General features: G+C 35.0%; 1 long non-coding RNA gene across 1 annotated transcript in view; it reads left to right on the forward strand.

Annotated features, from left to right (window-relative positions):
* Positions 1-256: 256 nt before the first annotated feature.
* The window catches only part of LOC116274939, a 55,605-nt gene continuing 37,098 nt past the window's right edge, over positions 257-18,763 (forward strand). Inside the window, exons 1-2 of the long non-coding RNA XR_004183795.1 lie at positions 257-352; positions 707-757. This is a non-coding gene — a long non-coding RNA (uncharacterized LOC116274939). The remainder of the gene's footprint in view (positions 353-706; positions 758-18,763) is intronic.

Consider the following 18,763-nt stretch of genomic DNA (forward strand, 5'->3'; position numbering starts at 1 on the left):
CAATAAATGTAGAGAGAACACCTACTGTGTACTGGGTAACATCTAGTCATGGAAAATACCATGAATGAATAAGAGATACAAACTTTCTAAACTCACATATATAGCAGAAAGTTAATAGAGTAATGAATAGGAAATGTCTGAGTAGCTAGTTCATATTGTGTGGTTAGTAAAGAATTATATGTAAACTTAGAATTTTATGTAAATTATATGTAAATTATATGTAAACTACCCATTCTTACCCTTTACTGTAGAAAGACTGTAGGAAGGAATATTTGTCTCAACTGGAATAGCTGGTACAAACTCCTTAAGGCCAGATTGACTTGAGATGTCAGTAATGGACAAAAACCTGTAGGTAAGTCCTGATGTTTTGGGAGGAGAGTGGCATGAGATTATGTTGGAGAGCAGGACTTGTACAAGGAGGATATCTGTAGCACAGTAGTGGCTAGTATATAATGGGAGGCTTACAGTATGTAATCTGTTTTGCTTTGTTTTAATCACTAAAATTTTTATTAAAATTATGGTAAAATAGCATAATATAAAATATACCATTTTAGCCATTTTTAGTGAAAGTTGAATAGCGTTAAGTACTTTCACATTGTTGTGCAATCACCACCATCCATCTCCAGAACTTCTTCCGTCTTGCACAACAGAAACTCTGTAGTCATTACTACCCAGTAAGCAACTGTCTCTTTTCTTCTCCCACCAGCACCTGATATACGTTCTGTCTACACGAATTTGACTACTCCAGAAACCTCATGTAAGTGTAATCACACAGTATTTGTCTTTTTGTGACTGACTTATTTCACTTAACGTCCTCAAGATTCATCTGTGTTATTATATATCAAAATTTCTTCCTTTTAAGCTTGAATAATATTTAAGTGTTCGTATATACCTTTTTAAATCTGTCATTTCTTGATGGGCATTTGGGACATTTTAACCACTTATTTATTTATTTATTATTTATTTATTATTTATTTATTTATTTATTTATTTATTTTGAGATGGAGTCTCGCTCTGTCGCCCAGGCTGGCGGGAGGGAGTGTAGCGGCATGATCTCGGGTCTCACTGCAACCTCTGACTCCTGAGTTCAAGCAGAATCACTTCTCTTAAGGAGAATCCCTGCCTCAGCCTCTGAAGTAGCTAAGATTACAGGCATGAGCCACCACACCCAGCTAATTTTTGTATATTTAGGAGAGACGAGGTTTCACCATGTTGGCCAGGCTGTTCTCGAACTCCTGACCTCAAGCGATCTGCCCGGCTTGGACTCCCAAAGTGGTGAGATTACAGCGTGAGCCACCACGCCCTGCCCATTTTAACTATTTCTAAGTGTAAAATTTAGTGGCTTTCATTACAATTAGTGAATTTCTTGTGTGTGTTTTGTTTTTAAAGAGTATTCTGCTTGCTATGCATAAAATGAGCATTCAAGGGTTGAGTGGAAGCATAGAGACCCGTTAGAAGGGCAATTCTAGCAATCCAGGGTAGAGAATGTGCCTATGGTGACTGTAATGAAGATGGACAGCATCCGAGAATAACACAGGTTCTTCTTCAGGGCATCTGGTTTTATTGATTTTCTAAGCACTCTCCCTCAAGCTCTCTCACTCTCATTCTCCCTCTCTCTCTCTCTCTCTCTCTCTCTGTCTCTCTCTCTCTCTCTCTGTCTCTCTCTCTCTCTCTCTCTCACACACACACACACACACACTCATGTCCTTTAAAAATTTTTTTTACCACATTAATGGATCTTTCCCAGACATTATCTTTCATATATTTTAGATGAATTCTGTCATTTACTGAGAACTGATTATTTTGACATTGTAAATAATAGTCCCAGTCGATTTGACTATTTAATACTATATCTTTTATCTGTTATTTAATTCCTATGCCATCTTTAATAAATATATGTACAGTGAATTACTGAGTGAATGGGTGAATAAATCAGAATATGCGATAAAAACATTTGATTGCAGCCTTCAAAATTCTAGCTCTAAACCTTAGGGTCCCTAGAGATGCATTCCTGCTCTTTCTGGTTGTATCAGTCATCTGTACATGAAGCATAAAGACTGGTTTTATCAGCGATTTTGTTGAGTGTTTGATTACCCTTCTTAATGCTTCATCCTACTTCTCTTGGTTTGTAGGTGCTCCTGGGACATCTGCTTTTTAATTTGTTGATTTCAACCTTCCTCCTTGCTGTTAATATGTTTACTAATACACTTACTTAATAAGCTGCCTACTACTCTCTTAGGCCTACTCACATCGCTAATTAATCTTCTGCATTTTAGTTTTTTCAGTCTAAGCATTTACATAGCAGTATAAACAATTGTCATAAAATTTGAGACTTCCATCCACTCCTGTTGAGCACATGTGTCAGGTAAATATTTCCATGGTTCAAAATTCATTGCTTACTGATCTGTTGTTTTTTTCTGACCTGACTAATTCATGACTCTTTAATATATTTACTTGAGAATGAAGAGGTCTTTTGAGAACGTCTAGTCTAGTAGTTCTCAAGCTTATTTATTAATGATGGATTCTTCTGTACAAATGAAATCTTATGCATATAAATAAGAAAATAAAGGAAATGAGAGAAAAGCTGCTCTTTTTGAAGTAACAAAAAAGGTAGAACCTTCCAGTTTGCCTCAATTTCCCTCAAAGTTCCTCCTGAAAAGAGTTGAGAAACCTATAATCCCCAAACAAATCCAGATTATAAAGAACTGATTTAAAACAGCTTATTATTTTACTGATAAAGACCCTGACCCAAAGCAATGAAGCTATCTAAAACCATAATCTAAGGGGTTGTGGGGAGCTTCTAGGTACCTCAACCATAAGGTGTTAGTATGAAAGAATGGGAAGAGACTTTTAATTCAGAAAAAACTTAGAGTTGAATACTGCCTTTTACCGTAACTCTTACCACTTGTGGGACCTTGTGAAATTTATGTATCATCTCTGATAACACATACTTTTTAGAGATGGCAGTGATGATTGTATGCAAATTAAATGATAAAATACAACACCCCCCCCCCCCCAAATTCTTTTCATTATCTTTAAGCATTCTGTGGTTTATATAGATAACATTATTCCACCTCGTAGAAAACTAAATTTAAGCCCAGGTTTAAAAATATCCAGTTAATAAGTGACTGATCTAGGGACAGGACACATGTACTGTTGACACTAAGTTCCATACTCTCCACTGACCACAGGTCTTAAGTAAAAAGAAAAAAAAAAGCGGTGAACAACTAATCATGTTATATTTATTTGATGCTTTGCTATGTACTTCTAAAATAATAATCTTACTTGAAGCCCACTCTAACCTATAAATTAGATTTTATTAGATATATTTACAGAAAAGGAAACTGAAATTGAGGGGTTCAATAACTTAAAAAAGTCATAAAGCTAGGAAATTTTAAAAACTGGATTTGTCTCTTTTTTTGGGATTTAAGTCAAAAACTATTTCAAATACATGGTCATTTCTTACTCAAACGTACAATGCTGTTGTAACCAGATTGAATCTGTTTTGTTACTTGAAACAAGTGGAAAAATACAGTCATCCTTGCTTTCTGTCTTTTCCTGTCCATTTGCTTTTCTTAAATTTCAACATTATGCTATAAAACCTTGGAAATTATTTAAGAATACAACAGCCTAAGTTGTTTCAGCAGTTTAGGGAAACAGAAAGACTTATTTTTCTTTTTATCCCAAACCCCTTGGTAGTTACACAAGGTTGAAATAGCATAGTTAGTGAGATGCTCATCAAAAGTCGATATGTATCCTCTGTGTCTAATCTGTGAATCTGGCATTTAGGAACTTGCATGAGCCCAGGGAGCCTGCTGGCAATCAAGACTCATGAGGGTACTTACAGAAAAACTCTCCAGTAGGCCCCAACATAAACCCAGCACATGGAAATGACTCAGGGTAACTTCCTTCAGGCTAGTCTTTCAGCCGCAAGACAATACAATATCAGTGCTCATTCAGCCCTGCTGGGAGTCAAATGACTTCTGAGTAGCTTACAATATCCTCATTCCTAAATTATGAATCTATCTTTCAACCACAGAAGACTGTTTAGTGTGTGTATTCTGGTAGTTAAGAAATTCACACACCCACAGGGAGCTAACTACATTTTTTTGTTTTCCATTTTCTTCTGTCTTTCTTACATAATTACATGTTAAGCTCAGTAAGAAAATACCCTACCATTTTTCTCAAACGTATTACTATACAACGTAATACGGAGACTGATACCCAGCCCAAATTTCTGTCACATTTATCTTTTTATTTGAGTATAATAACAATAAAATTTCACTGTAAAATTTTAAAAATATGAAATAGAACAAAAAAAATCAAAATCCTACTGGAGCACTCCTAAACTAATATATTTTCCTCTGATATGGTTTCATGAACATATAAAACCTGTGTGAACTGAAATGCGTGTCTGCAAATGAGCGACTATTGATCTATACTAAATAGAGTGTTCATTTTTATATTGCACATAGTGTTCATGTTCATTTATTCTTAATATTATATTATGAACATGCACCCAAGTCATTAAGTATTAAGTCTCAATATGATTTACCTGGTTGCATAATATTCCATCTCATGATTAGTTCAAACAAAATTTAAAAATGTTCCAATCGTTTACAATTAGATTTTTTCCAAAGGTTTATAAGCACTGCTGATATTAATTTACTTGTGCAAATAACCTTTGATTATGTCTCTGACTTGTTCCTGAGGACAGATTTATGAAAGTAAATAAAAAGCTCACAGAACACTGAATGATTTTAAGTGTTTTAAAATATTTCAGCACCAATAGCTTTCTAGAGATGCTGTAGAAATTTATCACCTAACCTGAAACTCCTCTTCTGATCATTATAGAAATACCAATATCTAGAGTTTGCAGAATGTTCAGAAAACACAGAAAAAAGAAAGAAAAACTAAGTACTACGCAAAGTTCTAACTCTCTAGGATTTACTATAAAACCATACCTTACATGCAGATATATCAATGGATAGATAGTTACATGACAGATATAAGTAATTAGATAACTACAGAAAGAAAAATAAGCCTAAAAATTAGATCTTACTATCTGTAGTAAGGATGAGTGTCCTCATCCTTTCACTTAATACTAAAACATATTCACTTCCTTTACCGATTGTAAATAGGTGATATGTGAAGAACACATATACTTTCCAAGTTAGCTTTTGATATTATATTTTCCAATTCTTATATAAACAATACTTTTAATAGTCTCCTTTGTGAGTTTTTACACTGCCTTCATGTAAATTCTTCATACTAGGAATAGGTTATAAATTCTTCATACTAGGAATAACTTCATGTTTTCATTAAGCCCTCTTTAAAATATTTTATAACGTTTATCAAGATGTAATTTGAATTTAGTTTGGCTTATAGCTCATTTGCATTTATTCTACTGTATTTATATGGATATAGACAATGCTAGTTCATGCTGTATGTTCATAGAAACACAACTGGCTTAATGTAATTATAAAATTTGTATAATTTATTTATCTCCATTAAACTACTCCTGCTGATCAGAGGGAATGAGTTACTGTAAGTTTATTTTAAAATATCATGCTATACTTGGGTGTGGGTATTTAGGGGAATTCCCCTACCCTACATTACAATCTTATAGCTCACTCTGAGCATGACTAAACTTGAAATATTTTCCTAAAGAAGAGTAGGAAACAGGACAGAGCAAAGAAAAGTGAAAACATCATGTGAACTCCTCAGAAAGTTTAACTTCTAATGAATCCATTTTTATAGTAAGTTAAATATTCTTCCTCATTCTTTTCTGAATCCAAAAAATATGTTTTATATATCATATAAGTTTTAACTCTTCATCTAAATTAAAGACATTTAAAATCAGGATCTGTGTTTTGCAGCTCTTTATATCCCCAAGGATCTGGAACAGTGCTCTGCACATAATAAACTTTCAACAAAAATTCGTATTGATTAGCATGATGAAGTGCATGGTTATTTTTCTGTCTCACTAAGTTTATTCATAGGCAGAAGAGGAAAGGAGGAAAAGCTGCACATTTGTCTATCCTACTGCTCATGCTTTTGAGAGTTCAGTCACAATTCCTCTCTCCCTTTGCCTTTCTAACTGTTTAACTCAAGAAACACAAAGTTATTGAGTATCTGTGTACACGGTGCTACATGACCTTTATATCTGGGCTCAGTATTTCTTAGTTTTTTTCAAAAACTTAGAATATAAAACAGCAATAACCCTAGTGTTGGAGAACACGAATAAGGTCTATTTTATAGGTTTGGCTGTTTGTTTTAAAGGAAGAGAAATGTACTATATTATGAAAACTCTTAGCCTGAAGTATAGATAAAATTGAAATAGCCAGGAATTTTTGTACTGTATTCCAAAATGGTAAAAGGCAAGTGATACAATTATATTGAAATAAAATATGATGAGTTAAAATTAAAAGTGTATGTCAAACGAAAATATAATAATTCAAATGTTCAAAGAACTGATATGTCATTTTGAGTATATTAATAGCATAGGGAAAAAACATGAGAAAATAAATGTATATGGCAGATCAAAGAATAAAATACTTGAGGAACATATGCCCTTGCTTGAAAGATCATATATGAAACATAATAAAAAAAGAATATGGGGGAAATTAGTGGAAACAACATTCAAAAATAGAAGAACATACAAAAAATGATGCTTTGGATTTAGAAAACTCTAATACCAATGAGAAAATTGAATAGTATAAAATGTCTTCTTAAACAGAAGCAACTACAAGTCTCTAGTTCACTTTGCGATGCAGGCGAGCATATTGATATAATGATATAATCACTATGAGACTTTCACCAAGATCCTTTTCAGGGGTTAAAACACTTCGTGGAACTGCTGATAAACTTGGTATTCATGAATATAACTATTTTAATAACTGAAGACCTCCATACAACCAAAATAGAAATTAGGAGTAGTGTTTGTGAGATACATCTTTTTTTTTTTTTTTGAGATGGAGTCTTGCTCTTGTTGCCCATGCTGGAGTGCAATGATGCAACCTCAGTTCACTTCAACCTTCACTTCCCAGGTTCAAGCGATTCTTCTGCCTCAGCCTCTCAAGTAGCTGGGATTACAGGCATCCACCACCACACCCTGCTAATTTTTTGTATTTTCAGTAGAGATGGGGTTTCACCATGTTGGCCAGGCTGGTCTCGAACTCCTAACGTCAGGTGATCCACCCACCTCAGACTTCCAAAGTGCTGGAATTACAGGCATGAGCCACCAAGCCTGGCCTGAATGTGAGATATATTTTAAACATGTTAAACCAATTAAATTTCATCAAATTTTCCTAACAGCAAGAGCATACTAAGTGAATTATAACTATTTTTAGCTTCGTGTTTTCAATATTTAATATGAGATTAATATTGAAAAAACTGATTTGTAAACAGAGTTATTGTGCATAGAATATATAATTAATGTCATTCAAATCTACTTGGTGGAATGTTTTTGTCTGTGCAGTATGAAGATTATGATTCATGCGGATGTATGTTGAATATAAGTGGAAGTGTGGCACCTATGCAATCATTTATACATTCAGGTGAGGTAGTTAATCTTTGCATTACTGGTAGAATGGCATACAAACTTGAAAATGTATGTATGCTATTCTAAAAGCAATGCGTTGCTTTCATATATACTACAGTTACTAACTATTCCTTTTTACTCATTAAAACAAACAAACTAACTAAAAACAACACAATGTAGAGATGAATCACCAAGCACCAAGATTTTGTAAGTTGCATTTGTCATTAAACAAACAAAACAAAACCAAAAAAAACTTAGAACAACACAATGTAAAGAAAAATCATCAAGCACCAAGGTTTTATAAGTTGCATATGTCTGTCCAGTATTGTAAAAGAGGATGTGCTAGACACAAACTTAGTTGCTGCAAAAATATCTCTCAAAGTGCTGCTATTGTCTACACCATCACTGGTTGAGTTCCTGTCGTTTCTCTCCTAAACTATTCTGCTTCCTTCCTCATTATTTGTGAGTAAATTTTAGAAATGCAACCTAATAGTGCAATTATTCTGCTAAAAATCTATATGTGGATTATCACTTTCTTTAGGATAAAGCTTAAATTTAGTACCATATTTTAATAGACCTTTCTTCATTTTGTTCATGATTTCCACTCAAATTCTCTTACTGCCTTTCTTACCATGTATCTTGTAATGCAGTTATACTTCATAAATTGTAGTCCACCAAATATCCTGTTTTCCCATATTACTTTGTCTTTTCAAATACTGCTTGTGTGCCCAAATCTCTCCATATTATCCATCGATTTAATACACTATTCTTCAAACCAAGTTCACATCATCTTCTCTACCAAGCATTTTGTGTCTTCTCAATCCTACCTTATTCCCAACAAACATATCTAAAATTCACTGGGTTTCTTTCTTCTACACCTCAATAATAATACCTGCATGCTATTAAGCTTGTTGCCATAATTTCGGGGAGCATCAAAGATATTTGCTTACATATCTCTCAATCTTTTGACAACTTTCTAAAAACTAGGAGTCCCAGTTTCTTCATATATTATACAGAACCAATCTCATATTGTGATTATGAAATAAAATGAGACATGCACATTAGGTTCTCCATAAATGAGTGATCTCTATTTTTTTTTTAACTTTTCTGTTATTACCACCACATGAGACTTTTTAGGGAGTTCACTTTATCTACGTTTTTTTCAAGACTTGGAAGTGCCTATAGCAGGAGCTTAAAATAATATTGATGAGGAAAAGGAGAGAAAGGGATTAAATGAAGGAGGAAGAAAGAAAGACCAAAGGAGAGCTAGGAAATGAGTAACATCTTGAAGCAGAGTAGAGTAGAAATGTGTAGAGTAACTCAAGCTTTCATGTAAGGAGTACAGTTTCCAGGCTTCATAATTTGTTTGTGTCTCTTGTCAAGAGGCCTGTTGTCATGGATATAAAAGCGAACAAGCATCCTTCCATGTTGCTGAGCATTCTAGTAGCAATAGCTTTTTTTTTTTCATCTTTTAAACAGTTTTTTCTCAAAAAGTCTGAGATTTTGGAGGATCATCTACTTTCCTGTGACTCAGGCATTTTATTCCTCATAAAGCCAAAACTGAAATATGACCTTTGTAATGATTTGTTACTTCATCTATTGTCTTGATTTAGGTTTCTATTCTTCTTTTATTTTATTACAAAGATGTTTTTCTATCTCACCCAATGTAAGACTGCTGTATAATGTTGTTTTATTTTAATGAATTTCTACTATTCACTTCCTTCTATTCTCCTACAAATGTTCATTTTGACTGGGTACGGTGGCTCATGCCTGTAATCCCAGCACTTTGGGAGGCCAAGACAGGTAGATCATGATGTCAGAAATCTAGACCATCCTGGTCAACATGGTGAAACCCCGTCTCTACTAAAAATACAAAAATTAGCTGGGTGTGGTGGCACGTGCCTGTAATCTCAGTTACTCAGGAGGCTGAGGCAGGAGAATGGCTTGAACCCGGGAGGCAGGAGTTGCAGTGAGCTGAGATTGCGCCAGTCCACTCTAGCATGGTGACAGAGTGACACTCTATCTCCAAAAAAAAAGTTCATTTTTTCAATTTTGTAATTCTTTTCTTCAGGAGGAAATAAATAGAGGTTAAATCCCATTTTCACTTTTTATATTCAATGCTTTATTCTAAAACCACAACAGAAGTTATCCAACATAAAATAATAATAATAATAATTTCCTGAGTAACTTTTTCTCTTTAGTCCAGGGTTTTGTTTTGTTTTATTTTGTTTTGTTTATAGTATGTGCTTTGTTTTTGAGTTCTTGGTAAGATCTGTCTTTAAAGGGTGTATTTGGTCTATGGCATCTTTACGTGGCACAGAGAAAACAAAGTTATCCTGCAAACCTGAGCATAGGGCACATACGGGTTCAATTGGTTGAGTTGAACCAAGTGACTCAGGTCGCTTTTCCCCAAAGTCCTTATTATGTTTCATCATGATTATTGCTCACTCCTTTAGTCTTCATTCACTGTCTTAACTGAAAGAAAGCACTAATACACAGCCTACTCGTTAACCTAAACTACTAGAAGCTGAGATTTGTCAGACAGCAGGAACCAGAAAACTTCTACAGAAAACTGGAGTATCTTTAAATATATTTTACACATTTGTCATCTTAACATATGTCCCCTATCCAAATCATTCTAGCATGATGATTGAGCCCATGGACTTAAGATCGACCTAAATGTAAGACTTGCCTCCGAGACTTTGAACAAGTCACTGAGTCATTCTTTGCATTGGTAGCTTTGTTTATAAACCAGAGACAAGCCTGGTTTCTGCCTGATATTATTAATCTATGGATTAAAATATGATAGCATATAAAAAGTATTTTTCAGAGTCTAGGCATGCTTGTGCAACACTCTGTTCTTCCATGCCATTTTATTAGCAGCTCAGTTCTGACTTGTATATATTATTGTGAACGCATGAGTTTTACATGTATGTTACATTATAAATATGAAAACCATAAATGGTTTCTAAATAAAAGTGTTTAATGATTACTTTCATTCGAATGAAGACTAGGGCTCCACTTGGCTGGTGTGGTAGGCAGGTGTGCTGCCACAAACCGTGTCATGTTCATATGCAGTACATCGAGTCAGCAGTAGTAGGAGATGCAGGGAGTGGGGACTGTGCTGCACATCAGTTCTATCTCCTCTAATATCTGGTGATGGAAGATCTCCATGGGCTCAAAAAAACGTTGAGTTGTTGCCATGCATATTGCCACATTGCATTTTTAACAGTAACAGGTGCAGCCACTGGAAAATTCCCTGCTCATCATCTATAGATTTTTCATTAACAGATATATTATTCCATTACATTCATCATATGTACAATATAATTAAGGAGAAGAAAAATCTTGTCACAGTATTATCATTATAAGGAAGGTTTTTTTCTCCCCCTATAAGAACAGAAGCCCTATGGGATTACGGTCCCACACTATGACTTTATTTAACTTTAATTACCTTCTTAAAGTCCCCATCTCCAAGGTGGTTAGGGCTTCAACGTGTGAATTTTTGGGGGGAATACAATTTGGCCCATAGCATCTGCACAAAAAAGCCCTTGCTTATAACACCCAAATATGTTATTCCTTCCTCAGAACTCTAATAACACTGTGCTTATAACACACAGATTCTACTACAGTTACACTGCCTTGCTTTCTTATTTGTATGTGTACCTAAGTATACTTTAGAACTCATGAAAGGAAGTGGTAATATTTGCATCTCAGTATTTTCCAAAGTTTAGCCATGGTCAGATATTAAGTGTGTACTATCTTTTTTTCCTGTCTAATTTTACTTTTAAAAGAGAGAAGATACGATCCTGAAGGAAAACTTTATCTAGAATAAGAAGGCTCTCCATCACTTGAAAATGCTAAACCCAAGAATCACTGTGAAGTTATTGATCTATCTTGTGCTCCTTGTCCTCCTGCCTATTCATTTGTACTATTAATTGATATTATTGTTCCTCCTACATAGTCAAATTGGTCTCTTGATCACATTATTTCCAAGAAAGTGTGTGTATTATTAATCACAAACAGACTTAATTGAATGATTGGACAAGAGAAATAGTTATCTAAATATATATCCAGATATAAATATATATCCAGAAAATGTAGTGTATAAACCCAGGGTAGTGTTTGCAAATTAACAAAACATGGTAAGTAACATCAGTATAAACTATGTAGATATTAACTCATTAAATGAAATGGTAAGTAGTGTTTATGAACTTCTGAAATAGGCTGCAGAGTTGGCAATGATGGAATAACTAATGGGTTATAATGGAAGCATTTGTGAAAAAACAGGTCTTCAAATGGGATATCTGATGAATTCTTATTTATTGAAATTTTATTTCATGGAAGCCCTAAGAAACAATGGAAGGTGCTACTGTGGATTTACTTGAAGTCCACAGAAAATAAGAAATTAGGAGTCTTACAAGAAGTAGACAACTTAGAATTAGATGACAATGGTTGAAAGAGATAACTTAAAGACCAATATTTGTACCTGAAAAGTTGGAAATATACTTCTCAATGTCATCAAAAAAGAAAATCCTTTATGAGACATTGTGAGATAATTATATCTCAAGAAAGAAGAATGAATCTAAAAAATGCATTGCTTAAGAGAGTCATTTATTCACTTACTTTAACTTTCCTATTTCGAAAGATGTGTAAGTTTTTACTCTGAAGAGACACCTTAAATGAAAACAGTATGTCTCCAAAAAGATAATACTTGAAAACACTACAAATATTAAAAAGTATCCATCATGAAGGATGAATAAAAAATAATGTTGCCAACCAAAAATATTGGTTGCAGGAAACCTAGAGTTGAGAATGAGTCAATGCTTATCCAGAATGCTAGGAGGTAATGCAGTAGATTGTCCTTAAATGGTAAGAGTAGCTAGCATAATACTGATTTTTAACAGGGTATAAAATGCCCTTCAAACTAAATTAGGTGAAACGAATATATATTAAAGTAATTGAAGTTTTAGTGAGAACATACATAATGAGGAAATATCTACACATTTTAATGATATTTTGTGTTGTTTCAGGAAATTTTTATCTCAAGTATCAAGACTGTCATATCATTTCTGAGAAATGTTAATTAGGAGGAGGTTTTTCATAATATATCATAAAGACCTGTCTTTCACCTCATTCTTGCCAAATTTTATTATTTCTTTAAATGGATGACTTGAATGAACCTCTAGAAGCCCAACTTTAAAAGATTAGGTTCACACTGTCCTGTGCTTACCACTGCATTGCGTAAGACATTTAAAAAGTACAATAATATGTCCCAGCAATAATCAACAGGGAAAATGTGAAGAGTTGCATTTGTGTTTAAAAAAACAATTGAAAATAATATGTGTGTGTGTTAGGGGTTGGGGAGTTGGAAGGGGCAATTCTGGTTGAATAATATTTTAGAAAGAATAACATAAAATAAAATAAAGTCTGTTTTGAGGTCTAATCAAGCAAGACTCTTTTTATAATAATTAAAAATCATGGTTTTCAATGAAATAATAGTGTTCAAAAAGATTGAAAGCAAATAACTTGCCCTGAAGTCTACATTGGAAAAACCCAATTAAGCTCTTAGGTCAGGTTTTAAGAGTGTTTTAAACAATCAGCATGCTTCCAAAACATGGTAAGCAATCTACTTGAGGGTTGATAGAGAATATGTTCAAGGTGCAGATAGGATTAAAGGTAAACAGAATGTTGAGATAAAGAAGACAGAAAGATAGTAGCAGCTATGATAGTCTTAGAGCTACAGAGGCTAGCTACAGAACCAATATGAAGATATTAAAGAGATGAAGATTCTTTACCATAACAGAGAATATCTTAGAAAATTGATCTGTTCAACAGAGAAATGACCTGACTCAAACAGCACTGAGTTTCTTGTCACTTGTAGTATTTGAAACATATGATTGATGTCCACTTATCAGAGATATTGACATTGATAATTCCTACTTTAGGTGAGTGGTTAGGCAAGCTTATGTCTTAGGTCATATCCAACTCAAAATTTCTATGATTATATCAAGTGGAGGTGAAAAATCTTTTAGATTTGATGAACTCACACTGACATAGGTAAGTGTAACTGATAATAAATGCCTCTTGGCCAGCTGGGGCCAAGAATGAGCTGTTCTTTCTTTTTATTACGTGTGGTGACTGTTTGAAAACTTATTTGAGGATATGAAAATACTTTATCCCTTCAAAGCAGTAATTCCTGCACTAATGTGATATTGCTAGAATGGCATATTATACATATTATAATATGCATATATATATATATATCTCCATTCTTCTCGGAATAATGTAATAAATTACAGTATTTTTCTATCATAAGAATTGGTGGTGCCAATAATAAGAACTTGCCCTTCTCATGCTAATATAATAGCAGATATTCCTGTTTCATTTCAAATTCATATATGAACAAAATAATAGAAATTCACATGTACAAGTAGTTCTGAAATATGTCAAGCAATTCCATAAATCTAAGTCAGATTTTCTACATGACAAATAACCATTATCAATCTCATGCTAAGTGGGTGTTTAAATTTTCAGAAATCAAAACAATTGAAAAATAAAATCAATCATCATAAAAATCAGAGCTATAGTTCATCAGTCAGGAGATGTCAGAAGGTCCCATATTTCCATAACTCCATTCAATCTGAAATAATCACAGACAGTGAAAATAAGTTATAAAATACATAAATGTCACTTTTGCTTCCCTGGTGTTTTGAACCTGGAAAAATTCAGATTCACAGAGACTCTACTCAGACATTTTATCAAAAACAGTCAGACTACCCTGCATGACTAGTTTGATTGCAAAAGAGCAGAGAAAAAATAGCTAAGGCAGACTACACAATCTGATCTATTTTGTAAGGATCCAATCAATCCAATGACTATGTCATGCTCTGGCTTCTAGTAGCAAAATTAATATTTGTTGTTTGAAATGATTCTTACATTGCATGTGAATAAGCCTAATCTTTTTCTTCTTTTCATTATATATATTTATATATATATTTATATTTATTTATTTATTTATATTTATATATATTTTTATATATATATAAAAATGTGTGTGTGTGTGTGTGTGTGTATGTGTACATTCCCCTTGGGAACAAAGATATAAATTTCTTCGTTAAAATAATAGTTTTACAATATTTACTCCCACCTAAGACTTTCATTCTATTTACTGTGTCTCTTTCATCTGCTTCTTGCCAACTCATGAATGAACAATTTTTACAGAGTTCAGGATCTCCCTGTGAAGTTCCTCTTTCTGTGGCTTACATTTCTTCTCTTGGCAATTGAGTACCAGAGACAGCTCAATCTGATGCCAACTTTGGCAGCACTGAGCTGAAGCAGTTTTCCAACATATTTGACTCGGATCAACTCTTTTCCTCTGTTGATTTGCGTCCTGAGAGAACACAATTATAGGTAACAGCAAAGGGGGAATTTAAATTTCTCCTTGACTTGAGTCCTCATTTACCTTTGCAACAGCAAGAATTAATTGCATCTCAAGCCATATTTCATGGCTCAATCTTTTTCCTTGGATCCCTTATTAAAATACTACAAAGTTATTGCTAGTGCACAACGACCTTCTGCTCTGAGAGCTCGATCTGCAGGGAACGGGAATAGACCTTCTTTGGGTTGGCAGAAAATGTGCTATTTGAATCATTGCCCAATAACCAGAGACAGAGGTACTAAAGCAGATGATGTGTAAGCAGGTGCTTTTCAGGCCTCAGTGACAGCATTAGGAGCTCTGGTTGGAACCAGTCTTCGTTCTGCCAGTTCCCCTACAGTGCACAGCGAAGTGTATTCTTTTACTTTCCAACACCAATGTGCTAGTGGATGCATGTTTTATATTTTATAAATTGTAATAAGTTTGAGATTCCTTATCCAGCTTTGTACAAAATTGCTGAACATTTGTTCTGGTGCCCAGTCTATGCCCATGCAGTTTGAGGAGTTAACTGTAACAGCATACTGGTTTTGCTTCTTGGAAAATATAGCTCATAGTGGTTGTATTAGATTTCTATTGCTGATGTAACAAATTGCTACAAATTAAGGTGCTTAAAACAAAATGAAGTTATTATTTTATAATAGTTCTGTTAGCAATCCAGCACATATCTCACTCAGCTAAAATCAAGGTGTCAGCAGGTCCGCGTTCCCTTCTGAATGCTCTAGAGGATAATCCCTTTCCTTGACTTTTCTAGCTTCAGTAGGCCACTCGTTTTCCTTGCCTCTTGGCGTTCTTTCTCCATCTTCAAAGCCAACAACTGCTGGGCTAGTCCTTCTCACGTCACATCACTCTAACATTCCTATTGTCTTTTGTTCTCAAAACTCTTTCTCTGATCTTCTTCAAACTCCTATTTGCACGGTTTTTTTGTTTGTTTGTTTGTTTTTTTTCCCCTGAGACTAAGTCTTGTTCTGTCACCCAGGCTGGAGTGCAATGGCACGATCTCGGCTCACTGCAACCTTCACCTCCTGGGTTCAAGTGATTCTCCTGCCTCAGCCTCCCAAGTAGCTGGAATTTTAGGTGCCCTCCACCATGCCCGGCTCATTTTTGTATTTTTTAGTAGAGACAATGTTTCACTCTGTTGGTCAGGCTGATCTTGCTCTCCTGACCTCAGGTGATCCACCTGCCTCGGCCTTCCAAGGTGCTGGGATTACAGGTGTGAGCCACCGCCCCTGGCCGCTATTTGCAATTTTAAGAATGCTTGTGATTGGATGTTGCACCACATGGCAAAAGGAAATTAAGTTTTTGGATGAAACTATAGTTGTCAGTCACCAGAAAAAGTGATTATTCTGGATTAGCGAGGCAGATCCAATCACAAGCATCCTTAATAGGATAAGTTTTTGTAGATAAAATGTCCTTAATAGGATAAGGATACCTGTGATTGGATCTGCCTAGATAATCCAGAATAATCACTTTTTCTGGTGATTGACAACTTTAGTTTCGTCCAAAAACTTAATTTCCCTTTTCCATGTAGTGTAACATACTCATAAGTTTCATAGGGCAGGACATGAACATCTTTGGGGGCTATATTCTACCTACCACAGCCCTGGTTATCCGTATGTTTCCCCTATCCTTGGAAGAATTTCTTCACATCTGACTGTAATCCTAATTACTATTTTTTAAACTAAAAGGTAATAATAATAATGGAATATTAATATATCATCTATTTATTTCACATTTATAGACAGAAATACTATCAATAAAATGTTCTATACTCTTTTGGCTAGCACGGCTTATAGGGAGCAGGAAGAGGAAAAAAAAATTCAGAGTTTATAAGACCATGGTACAATCTCTTTCTGTAACCTGTATATTGTTGTATCTTTTAATTCCCAGGCAACAGAACGCGCTTCTCAAATTCACACAGTTTAATTCCCAAGAACTGTCATACGACTGTTGGTGAGAGTGAAGATCCTTGGAAAACAAGAATCGTAGTGACTTTGTTTTTTTTGAGATTTATGATTAGTCTCTTTTAAAAATTTTTTTTTATTATTATACTTTAAGTTCTAGGGTACATGTGCACAACGTGCAGGTTTGTTACATATGTATACATGTGCCATGTTGGTGTGCTGCACCCATTAACTCATCATTTACATTAGGTATATCTCCTAATGCTATCCCTTCTCCCTACCCCCTCCCCACAATAGGACCCGGTGTGTGATGTTCCCCTTCCTGTGTCCAAGTGATCTCATTGTTCAATTCCCACCTATGAGTGAGAACATGCGGTATTTGGTTTTCTGTTCTTGTGATAGTTTGCTGAGAATGATGGTTTCCAGCTGCATCCATGCCCCTACAAAGGACACAAACTCATCCTTTTTTATGGCTGCATAGTATTCCATGTATGGTGCCACATTTTCTTTAATCCAGTCTGTCACTGATGGACATTAAGGATTTCCTCCCAAGTCATTGCTATTGTGAATAGTGTGCCACAATAAACATACGTGCATGTGTCTTTATAGCAGCATGACTTATAATCCTTTGGGAATATACCAGTAATGGGATATTAACAAATGGTATTTCTAGTTCTAGATCCTGAGGAATCGCCACACTGTTTTCCACATGGTTGAACTAGTTTACAAAGTCCCAATTCAACAGTGTATGTTCCTATTTCCTCCACATCCTCTCCAGCACCTGTTGTTTCCTGATTTTTAGTGATTCCCATTCTAACTGGTGAGATGGTATCTCATTGTATTTGATTTGCATTTCTCTGATGGCAAGTGATGATGAACATTTTTTCATATGTGTCTGTTGGCTGTATGAATGCCTTCTTTGACGTGTCTGTTCATATCCATTTCTGTCACACTTTTTACGGGGTTGTTTTTCTTTTTTTTTTTTTTTTTTTTTTTTTTGAGACGGAGTCTGGCTGCTGTGTGACTCCAGGCTGGAGTGTAGTGGGGCCTCTATCTCGCTGCCACGCAAGCTCCGCCTCCCAGGTTCAGGCCATTCTCCTGCCTCTGGCCTCCCAGTAGCTGGGACTACAGAAGCCCGCCACCACGCCTCGCCAGTTTTTGTATTTTTAGTAGAGACGGGTTTCACCATGTTAGCCATGGCTGATCTCCTGACCTCGTGATCCACCACTGGCCTCCCAAAGTGCTGGGATTACAGGCTTGAGCCACTGCACGCCTGTTTTTTCTTTGTAAATTTGATTGGAGTTCTTTGTAGGTTCTGGATATTAGCCCTTTGTCTGGATGTGAGTAGATTGCAAAAATTTTTTCCCATTCTGTAGACTGCCTGTTCACTCTGACAGTAGTTTGTTTTGGCTAAAAGTGGAAGTTTTAGTTTAATTTTAGATCCCATTTGGTCAATTTTGACTTTTGTTGCCGCTTGCTTTTGGTGTTTTAGACATGAAGTCCTTTGCCCATGCCTATGTCCTGAATGGTATACCAGGTTTTAGTTCTAGGGTTTTTATGGTTTTAGGTTCACATTTAAGTTCTTAACTATCTTGAATTAATTTTCATATAAGGAGGCGGAAAGGATCCAGTTTCAGCTTTCCACTTACTGCTAGTCAATTTTCCAGCACCATTTATTAAATAGGAATCCTTCCCTTTTCTTATTTTGCCGATTTGCAAAGATCAGATGGCTGTAGATGTGTGGTATTATCTCTTGAAGGCTCTGTTCTTGTTCCATTGGTCTATAATTCTGTTTTGGTACCAGTACCATGCTGTTTTGTTACTGTAGGCCTTATAGTATAATTTGAAGTCAGGTAGCGTGATGCCTCAGCTTTGTTCTTT

Source organism: Papio anubis, chromosome 5 (genome assembly GCF_008728515.1).
Source record: "Papio anubis isolate 15944 chromosome 5, Panubis1.0, whole genome shotgun sequence".
In the NCBI taxonomy this organism is placed as follows: domain Eukaryota; kingdom Metazoa; phylum Chordata; class Mammalia; order Primates; family Cercopithecidae; genus Papio; species Papio anubis.